Raw genomic sequence first — 10,038 nt, 5'->3', positions numbered from 1 at the left:
CCGATAAGGCAATGAGTGGAGGCCAATCAATTATTCATAGAATATTTATTCAATCTTTGATTCAGCAAATAACTATAGCATCAAACTTATCTAGTGAGCAAATGAAAGAATTTTTTAGTTTTTCAAAATTTGATTCACAAATAACTAGGAAGTAGAATCTTCTACACTCCATCAGTAAAAGGTATTTCTATCATCACTCCATCACTAATCTAGTTTAGTTGCTTGTGTATCCATCCTGTACTAAGCATCCACATGCGATAACTCAAGGTGACTGTAAGAAAGTAAGACCATTGCGTGTTTTCCGCAAAATCAAAAGGAATATTGTCAAACAGTGGAGGTCTAGTTATAGAGTAACCCTCAGGTGTGTTCCGGTTTCCGAAAGTAGCCATCTACGTAATCAAAAAGTATGTTCAAACTTATAATTTGAAACGAAAGCTCCTGATATCACTTGTTGAGTCTAATACTTAGGTTGCTAAGGCCTAAGTGAATGTCCCAAGGCTACCAAGAGGGGGGATGAATTGGTAGTTTAAAAAACTAAGTTAAAATTAAGACCCCTTTTTTTAAAAAAAAAATTTATTGAACTGAATATAGATCTCTTTTTAAATTTTGTAGAAAAATGTTTTTCAACCACATAGTTTTTAAAACTGAAAATAAAAAAGTGCGGAAACGTAAAAACAGTAAAGTAAATGAACACCAGATTTATAGTGGTTCGGTCTATAACCAGACCTACATCACTCCCCAGAGGCACCCTCTGAGTATTGCACTAACCACCAATAGTGACTCTCCTTTTGCACCACAAGCAAGGCGGAGAAGCCTTTACAACAACTCTTTTCACCACTTCCCCGGTGGCGGCAGAGAGAACCGTCCGTCCTTTTACACAAAGCCCAGTGTTGGCAGAGAATCCGTCATCCTTTCACACACTCCAAGTGTAGGCAGAGAGACCTTCGTCTTATCACACTCTCCTAGTGTGGGGCAGAGAACCCTTCGCTGTTCACACTCTCCAAGTGTAGGTAGAGAACCCTTTGTCCTTTCACACTCTCCTAGTGTCGGCAGAGAACAGGATCTCCTTGACAGATCTTCTCAACAAGAATCTAGAAGGAAGAAAGAAAAGAGTGAAGTAATTTCAATTCAACAAGTAAAGAGCTCTTACCTTTAAACTCCAAGTGAAGCCTTCTCGCTCCAGTGGTAGGAATCCTCTCCTTGAATGCTCTTTCACTCTCTCCTTGGTATCCTCTCAAGATGCACGAAGATCAAAATGACAAAAAATATGGGTGGCAGTCTAATTTGACTATTTATACAAAAGATAAGAAAAACTGCCCAAAAACTGCAAGTATTCAATTCTGTACGCAGTGGATCGTACTGTAACGAACGTGGATCGTACCTGGACCATTTTATTTAAACGATCTGAAAAGACCTTATTTGAATATGTGTACGAAATGTCTTCGTACAGGTGATCGTCCTGTATCGAACTAGGTTCGTCCAGTACGAAACGGTTATTACAAAGGTCGATTCTAGAAACTGCTGAACAATGTCTTAAGTTGGTTAATCATTTTGGACGAAAATTTATTCGTCTGGACGCAAAATTTTACAGAAGGACTGATCGTCTTGTACGATATTTTATTTCGTCTAGATGAAAATTTTTAACAGAGGAACTGATCGTCCTGTACGATAATTTTATTTCGTCTGGACGAAAATTTTACAGAGGAACTTGATCGTCCTGTACGAATTTTAATTCGTCTGGACAAAATTTTACAGAGGACGGATGTTCTGTATGATATTTTATTTTCGTCCTGGACGAATAGGACTTAGATTTTTTTCGAGGCAAGTTCCTATTCGTTCCATATGCTCTATAGGAGATAACTGTCTGATCGTCCAGTACGAACGAAAATCATGCCTGTACGGATCAATAAAATTTAATATGATCTCCTTATTTGTGTGTGCATGTGTTATTCACTCAAGTTACAATCACTCCTTTTTCAATTTGATTTCTAAGCAAAGTGCAAGCTTCAAAATTTCAAGGTATCTCATGGCTGATTTTAATTTGAAGTCTTCGTAGTCTGGAGTTCTTTTTTTCCTGAAATGTTAGTACACACAAGAGCAAATACAATTCTTCCAAAAATTGTTAGGAGATAATACACATTTGAACCAATATTGTTTGGAATCACCCGTCAAAACTTCATAAGTTGCAAAAATGTTAATGCATGCAAATAGCATTATTTTACAAATCTCCTTCCTTTTTGATGATGGCAAACAATTATTATTTGTATGATTTCAATTTAAATAAATCTCTAAACTCGCCCCTGAAGTTGATGAAAATAAATAGACATGAATAAGGAGCAATTTAAACCAAGAAAAAAATTTTAAAATTTTTTATTTTTCAGACACACAAACCAAATCCATATAACATAAACATAATGAATAAAATATTAACATCCTTACCATTTTTACCTTTATTCTATTTTTATTGATGCTTATGCTTTGGTGAGCTTTTTAATTTGCTTGACAAGTCATTGCTTTCGTTACCAACTAAGCTATCTTTTTTTGTGTCTTCAGCATTTAGAACAATCATTTCACCTGTATCCATAAGTCTTTGATCCAAACTTTGCTCGTAGGCAATGAGAGAGCCAAAAAAATTATAAATAGAATATTTATTCAAATCTTTTGATTCACAAATAGCAACTACTATAGCATCAAACTTATCTAGTAGACAACGAAGAATTTTGTTAACTTTTTCAAAATTTGAAAATTCTTTTCTTAAAGCATGCAATGATGTCATAATTTGAATAAACCTATAGTATACATGTATAAAATCGTCTCATAAGGTTTCATGAAAAATAGTTCATAATCATGCATTAACATATTCAACTTAGATTGCTTGATTTCACTAGTGCCTTCGTATATGGTTTGTAGTTTATCCCAAATTTTTTTACCAGTAGTGCACGTTGATACTAACATAAAGTCTTAAGAATTTAAAACACAGAAAAAATAATTTAATAAATTTACATTCAATTGAGCATTGAGTTGTTCTTCCCTGTTCCATTGATTAAAAGGAATATCAATTTTAATTCCATTTATAACATGTGACGGTGATAAATAACCAGATAAAATCATATGCCACATGCAAAAATCAATCGATTGCAAGAAAATAGTTATGCAAATTTTTCAAAAATCAAAAGTAATATTTTTAAATAAAGGTGGTCTGGTGATTGAATAACCTTCCATAATAGTACGATTAGAAAAGTTAGCAATGGATCAAAATTCAAAAAGTTTTCAAACTCAGTTTTTATGAATCCCGCTCTGATACCACTTGAAAGTTCGTTAGGGATGTTAAGCCCTATGAACCGGCCCAAGGTTAATTAAAAGAGAGAGGTGAATTGGTATTTTAAGAATCTTTAAACCAAAGACAACAAACCAAAATCACAATAAAGAAATCAACGATGCAAAAATTAAATACGGAAGTAATAAATGAAAGAACACACCGGATTTATAGTGGTTCGGTCAAACCTTGAACTACATCCACTCCTTGGAAGCACCCTCCAAGTATTGCACTACAAAAGTGTCTCTCTTTTAGCCCCCATAGCTAGGCGGAGAAGCGCTTACAAAATCACTTTCATCTTCCCCGGTGCGGCGGAGTCGCCTGGTCCTTTGACACTAAAGAGATCTTATTCTTTGGTGAACTTCCTCAAGACAAGTCTTGAATCCAACGATATTAAGGTGCAAGCCTGCCGCTGCAACCATGTGGAATCCCCCTCCACACTCCCTTGAGTCCCCCCTCATAGGATCTTCTCCCTCTCAAACTTCACCAATTCCTCACTCCCTTTCAAGCTCTATCTTCAAATTCCCCCCAAAAGAACGAAGCTACAATAGCTGTCAAAGATGCTTACAAAATGCCTTGCTAAAGTTTAAATAGAAGATCTCAAAATGAGCTCATTAATGCAAGTTGTTAGTTTTATCGTCTAGGATGATATAAATATCGTCCTGTACGATTAGTAAAATTTAAGCCCAATCAGCCGGGACGATCTGAGACGATCAGAAGAAATTTATTCTTATTATCCAGGACTATAATATATCATCCTGGACGATCAGTAGAAATCATGGAATATCGTCCTGAACATCGCCCTGAAAAAGAGCTGTCCGATGTCCAATCGTCCAGCGTATCAGCCTAGACGATCCTGCGATCGTCCAGAATGATTTGATCATCCAATCAAGTCATAATTTCTTTCCTTAAATGCCAGATTAATTTTGGAAAAAATGTCCTAGATCATCTTGGACGATATTTTATAGTCCGGGACGGTCCCGATGTCCAAAAATAAGTAATTCATAATAGATCTGGTGGCAGATTCTTTCTGTTTTAGGCCTATCGTCTTGGCCGATACAAAATTGTCCAGGATGATGTTTTTGCATAATGACGGTTGCTTTAATAAGGATGCCCTAATCTGGGTTTCTGGTTTTGAACCGATCGTCCAGGACGATAAACAGTAAACATTAGGAAACAGTCAGAGAATCTTCCAAGTTACAAAGTATCAGGAGCCACACCACCTACAATAAGCTCAAGAAAGGAAAATGATTACAAATTGACTCAGACCTAGTCTACCCAATCTTGAGCTGGTTCCAAATTACAGTCTGATCTTGTGGACCTACAATGTCAGTAAATAAGGAAGTCGTAGAGAAATAAGAGTATTTGCAATAAGAGTGTTTGTTATCATCAAAATCATAATCCATAAAAATAGATCCGTAACACCTATTATATGTTATATTAATATGGTTATTAACCATTGAATTACTCATATTACCACCATTAAGATAATAATTTCTTAATTTTAAATTCAAGAGTTACATTCTAGAAAAATAAGATCGCTTGTTTAAAAAGTGTATGGGGATTACTTGAGAACAAGTAATAGATTAGTTTGGGGGAATTTGTCACTGAAACTTTTGTTATGTTTATAATATATTGTTTTGCTTTAAAAATTGCCTAACTTTATGCATTTTTGCAGGAAAATTTACATGAAAAGATAAAAACTAGAAGAAAAATGTCTAGTGCCACAACAACGGACATTGGAATGCCCAACATTCTGCCCTTAAATTAATCAAAAAATAAATAATAAGATGCAATAGAGGATGAAAACCCCAACGTTTTCATGCCACCAGAGCACAATATCATCTAATATGTACAAGAAGTAGCACCAATTATCGTAACGTTATGACATAGCATCTATTTTAGTTACCATAGGGAAACATGTTGAGTTAGTCAAAGCAACATAATGGTGGACCTTATCAATGCCACAGTACTAGTTCGATTCATCAACACAGCAGCTCTACCACTAACAATGTTGTAGAGCCAATGTTAATTATAAGTGCTAATTATAAATAATTTAGTTAAATTAGTATGGAGGTTGGCCATTTGTAATATTATATTTAGTCTTAGGTAAATTCTATATGGGAGGGAGAGAAAGAGTGCAAGTCAAGGAAAGTAAATTTAATGGAATGAAGAGTATGAATTTATGTTTGTAAGAACTTATTGGCTATATTTAACCTTTTCTTTCTTCTTGTGCTTTAGTTTATCATTAAAATGGTGCATAATTATTTATTTTAATATAATTATTGGTTGAATTAATTCTCTAAGCTTATGATATATTGAGAACCATGTATATATAAGAGTATATCTTACTTATATGAATCATGATATGCTATTTTTAAATCCTTCATGCTTCATTTAGTTTTTGTAGAGGCCTCGCATGAATCTAAAATTTAGTGTAATCAATCTTTGGTCGAGGTGTAATGGAAACAAATAAGGGATTTAAAATGGAATATTTTCATGCATAGATTTTAAGTGTAAATTTTATAGTGTTTTACTATCTTAAATATAAGTAAAAATATTATTTTTAGTAATTGATTGTGTAGGAATGTATCTAAAAGGGAGAAAAATTCATATGTGTTGAATAGTGCCATAGTGCTCTAGCTACTAGTATCATAACATCCCCAACACCCTAGCACCAGATCAGGATATTACAATGCTAGTGTCTCAAGAATTTAAGCACTAGAGCTTTGAACTGCATAAGACCATAGCGCCGAATTATATATTCAATCATCGTAGTGCTAAACTTTTAGAGCACCATGGTAAATCAATTGATGAAAGATGTTGCATTGGGGTAGTCCACCATAATAGAGCTAAGGCACTAGTTCATTCTATAACATCATGATGCAATCATGTCGAGCGCCATGGCACCTGAGTCCTTTTATGTAATTAAAATAAATAATTTTTCTATATTTTTATTGAGAGAGTTCTATAAATTCTATCATTTTAGTGGGTTTTGATATTTTAAATGAGTCTTAAGTGCTCAAGTGTAGTGGCCCCTTAGAATCAAGTCTAAGGGAGGCTACGGGGAGAGAAAGATACTACATTTGAAGATCGTTAGTCCATCTATTTGTAAGCAATCAGATATTTGGACGAGAAAGGCATGTGGAGAGTGTATTATACTATCCCGATTACATCTGATTTCACTTTTAGTCTTATAATTTCTCTTATATACAAGCAATGAAATGTGGTTTGCTTTCTTTTATTTCCATGGCTAACTAATTTTCTAGTTTTGAGCTAATGATGCGAATCCTTTATAAGTACTAATGTAGACTCTTATGCTTTAAAAGAATAATGAATATTTTTAATATCTACCATTCTTAATTTAATGCATATAATGTCCATGTGTATAATTAAAATTCAATGTGATATAATGCCTTGACTGAGAAAAATTAGAACAATTTGGAGTATTGGAATGAAACTCTTTTATGCCTTGACATAGATATTTAGTGTTCTAGGTTTTATGGAGATATAATCTTTATAGGAAGGTCATAAATCTTCGTTCATATCCTAACAAGCTTGACAGAGATCTTGAGATGCATATATCAAACATAAAATAGTATACTTAGGAAAGCTTAGGTAATTCACAATCACTAGTCCAAAATATTTAATCATCTAAAACCTTATCTTTTCTTCTACATTCCCCAACAAAGATAGAATCTAAACCCTTATTTTTATTCAGTAGGATAAACATTATAGTTGTAGTAGACAGTATTAGTTCATTTGTATGATAACATAAAACTTTTTCGTGGGATCGAAATCCTCTCTTATCACTTTATTACTTGATCAACATGTGCACTTATGTATTTAGTGGGTACTGCATGTCAAAGAAAACCTAAGCATATTTTAGCTGCTATAATAAATATAATTCATGCACCCACGTAATGGCCCACATGATCACCAAATTAATAGACATATGTTGGTTAGAGTTCTAGAATCAGAAAGGACATGTAATCAATATAATTAAGTGTATCTTGGTTGAAAACTCCAACAAGCTCGATAAAGATGAAGAGTATTTATCATCTAATTCATAACAATAATATAGGAGGTATATCTTTTATATTCATGAGTTCTGAGCTGTCATAGGTTCAGAATCACTAAAATATAATTTCTTTTTGCAAACTTACTATATAACTTTCATTAGCACACTCTTTTAATTTAAATGATGATATAAATTAAATAATTTATATGAGTGGTAACATAGTGATATTGAGATTATCCTTATCATCGTGGGAATGACACTCACTCGCCTATATAGTACTTGACATGACATGTGCACTTGCATAATTTTTAGTGAACACCCTTAATTGACATAGAGTGTTAAGTTTGTGAATTCATATATAACAGATACATCATATACGTAATAATAATTCTAATATGATTTGATGTCTAGATATGCATGTGATGATATACTAACATTCCTGATAACATGGGTTGATCGTTATATCACATGTTATAATTGCATTGATATTCATGATGTCCATTCTTATTGACATGACCTGACCACAGAGTCTAAAAAATTATTTTTAATAAAAATATTAAAAACCATCATAATAAATCCCTGAGTGCCTTTAGTGTGGCATGATGCATACATGACAGTGTTTTTTTATCACACGATAATATTTAGTTGTGGAAACATGATGTTGGGTTGGCCGTAAAGAGGAAATAAATAGATATTAGGGTATAGAATGGAACTATCTAGACAGACATATAGACAAAGAATTACATGATTTCAGATGTCTAATTAAGGCTCTATAAGAAAGCTTGATTTAAAAATATGAGTGGAAGTCAAAGGTAATCCACTCCGTTAGTGATGATGGCACCATCAGCACAACTAAGGGTATATAACTTGAGTCAATAAGATGTTAGAGAAGCACATGAGAGGTCCATTGGTCTAATGATCTATTTTGAATATTATTATCACAATTGAAATACATTAATAAATATACTATATGATTGAATGATTAACATGTGTGTGTGTGAGGAAATGATTAGATTGATGTAATTGGTGTGACCAATGATAAGTAATTTTGCTATATTTATTAGTAATCCATAGTGAGAAATATCGAGGATAATATTTTTCTAATGTGGGTAGTTTATAATAGCTTCAAGTTTAATTTCATCAAATTATAGAAAATTGAGTAAGGAAGCATTGTAGTGCTAAGCCTACCAAACACTATGATGCTAAGCTCTTGAGTTTTTTTAAATTTGAGTGTGCACAATGACGTTGGGGTCTTAAGCATCATGAAATTGGGTTAGAAAAGTAATTTTTAATTAAAAATATAAAAAACCATTATAATAAATCCCTCACCCCATATCATGCCCTCCCATTCCTTTGCATGCCTAGTGAGAGAAGAGAGATGGAGGAGAGAAAGGAGGAGAGAAAGGAAGAGAGAGAACGAAAGAGGAGAGTAAAAGTGGGGATTGGGCTAATATTTTTCATCGATCTAGTTATAAGAAGTATTATAATCATTATAAACTACTTTAAACCTACCTCTCTTATCAGTGATTTTCAGTTTTATCTAATTTCTTTCTAAAAATTGATAAAAATATAATATATCTCATTCTAATGAACTTTCACCATATAACATTTGATAAATGTTAGATATCATCACCATGAACATTTTAACCAGTTTATATTTAGATTTCATCAGTTGATTTTGGATATATATCATTTTAATTGAAATAAGTAAATTAATATCAAGTACAAAATAATTATGAGTTAGTATATATTGTAGTTGGACATAAAATACATGATATGTTTTAATTCATATTGTATCCAGTTTAATGTGCATTCTAGCATAATGATGCATATTGATGAGCACCCTGGATGAATATACATGCTATGATTATTTTGTATGATGTGTACATGGTGCTTATTATTATAATTTACATGATATGAAATGTATGTTAAAGCAAGAAATGCTCGTTGAAAATGATTAATTAATTTAGGTTGGATTGAGACAAATTCTCTTATACAAGAGAGTGGACTGACAGGCTTTCCTTTAAATAAGATTTATGACGGAATTCTATATGATATAAAATGGGAAGTATAAGAAGATTAATTGACATGACATGACATGCCGACTAGTAAGAAGTGACAACTTCTTACATGAAATTACTTGACTTGTGATATGTGATATAAGACTAATTCTAGAAATAATATTGATATGATTAAGACTACTTCCTATTTGGTCGAAAGGGCCTACAGGACTTGAAACAAGAAAAATACCATAGGTAGCCAGATATATGATTGATATAAGGGCATATGACATACATGAAATGCATGAGAATACGACATATTACATTTGGTAGAAATACAAGATATGCATGCATTGAAATTGTATGATATGCACAAGACAAATGCAAGTATACTATATATATGTATATATATGAAATGCCATATATATTGAAGTAAAATATAATTTATAGAAATGCATATATTCATAACATAACAATTGCATTGCAACTTGGCATGGGTATAGGAATGATAAAATATATCAATCTTTTATCGAGTTACTAATTGTTAAATTTGAGAAATATTATTTTTATTGATTCTCGTTGAGCATACGGATGAAACTGATTATGTTGACTCAACTAGTTATTACTGTTATGTGATTATATTGACATGCATATTATTTATATTGCTTTGCATTAATTATAGTGGTAGGTTATGGTAATCT

The sequence above is a fragment of the Dendrobium catenatum genome, unplaced genomic scaffold, assembly GCF_001605985.2.
Source record: "Dendrobium catenatum unplaced genomic scaffold, ASM160598v2 fragScaff_scaffold_133, whole genome shotgun sequence".
Taxonomy (NCBI): Eukaryota; Viridiplantae; Streptophyta; class Magnoliopsida; order Asparagales; family Orchidaceae; genus Dendrobium; species Dendrobium catenatum.
The sequence above is the reverse complement of the archived record's forward strand: the minus strand, read 5'-3'. Positions refer to the sequence as shown.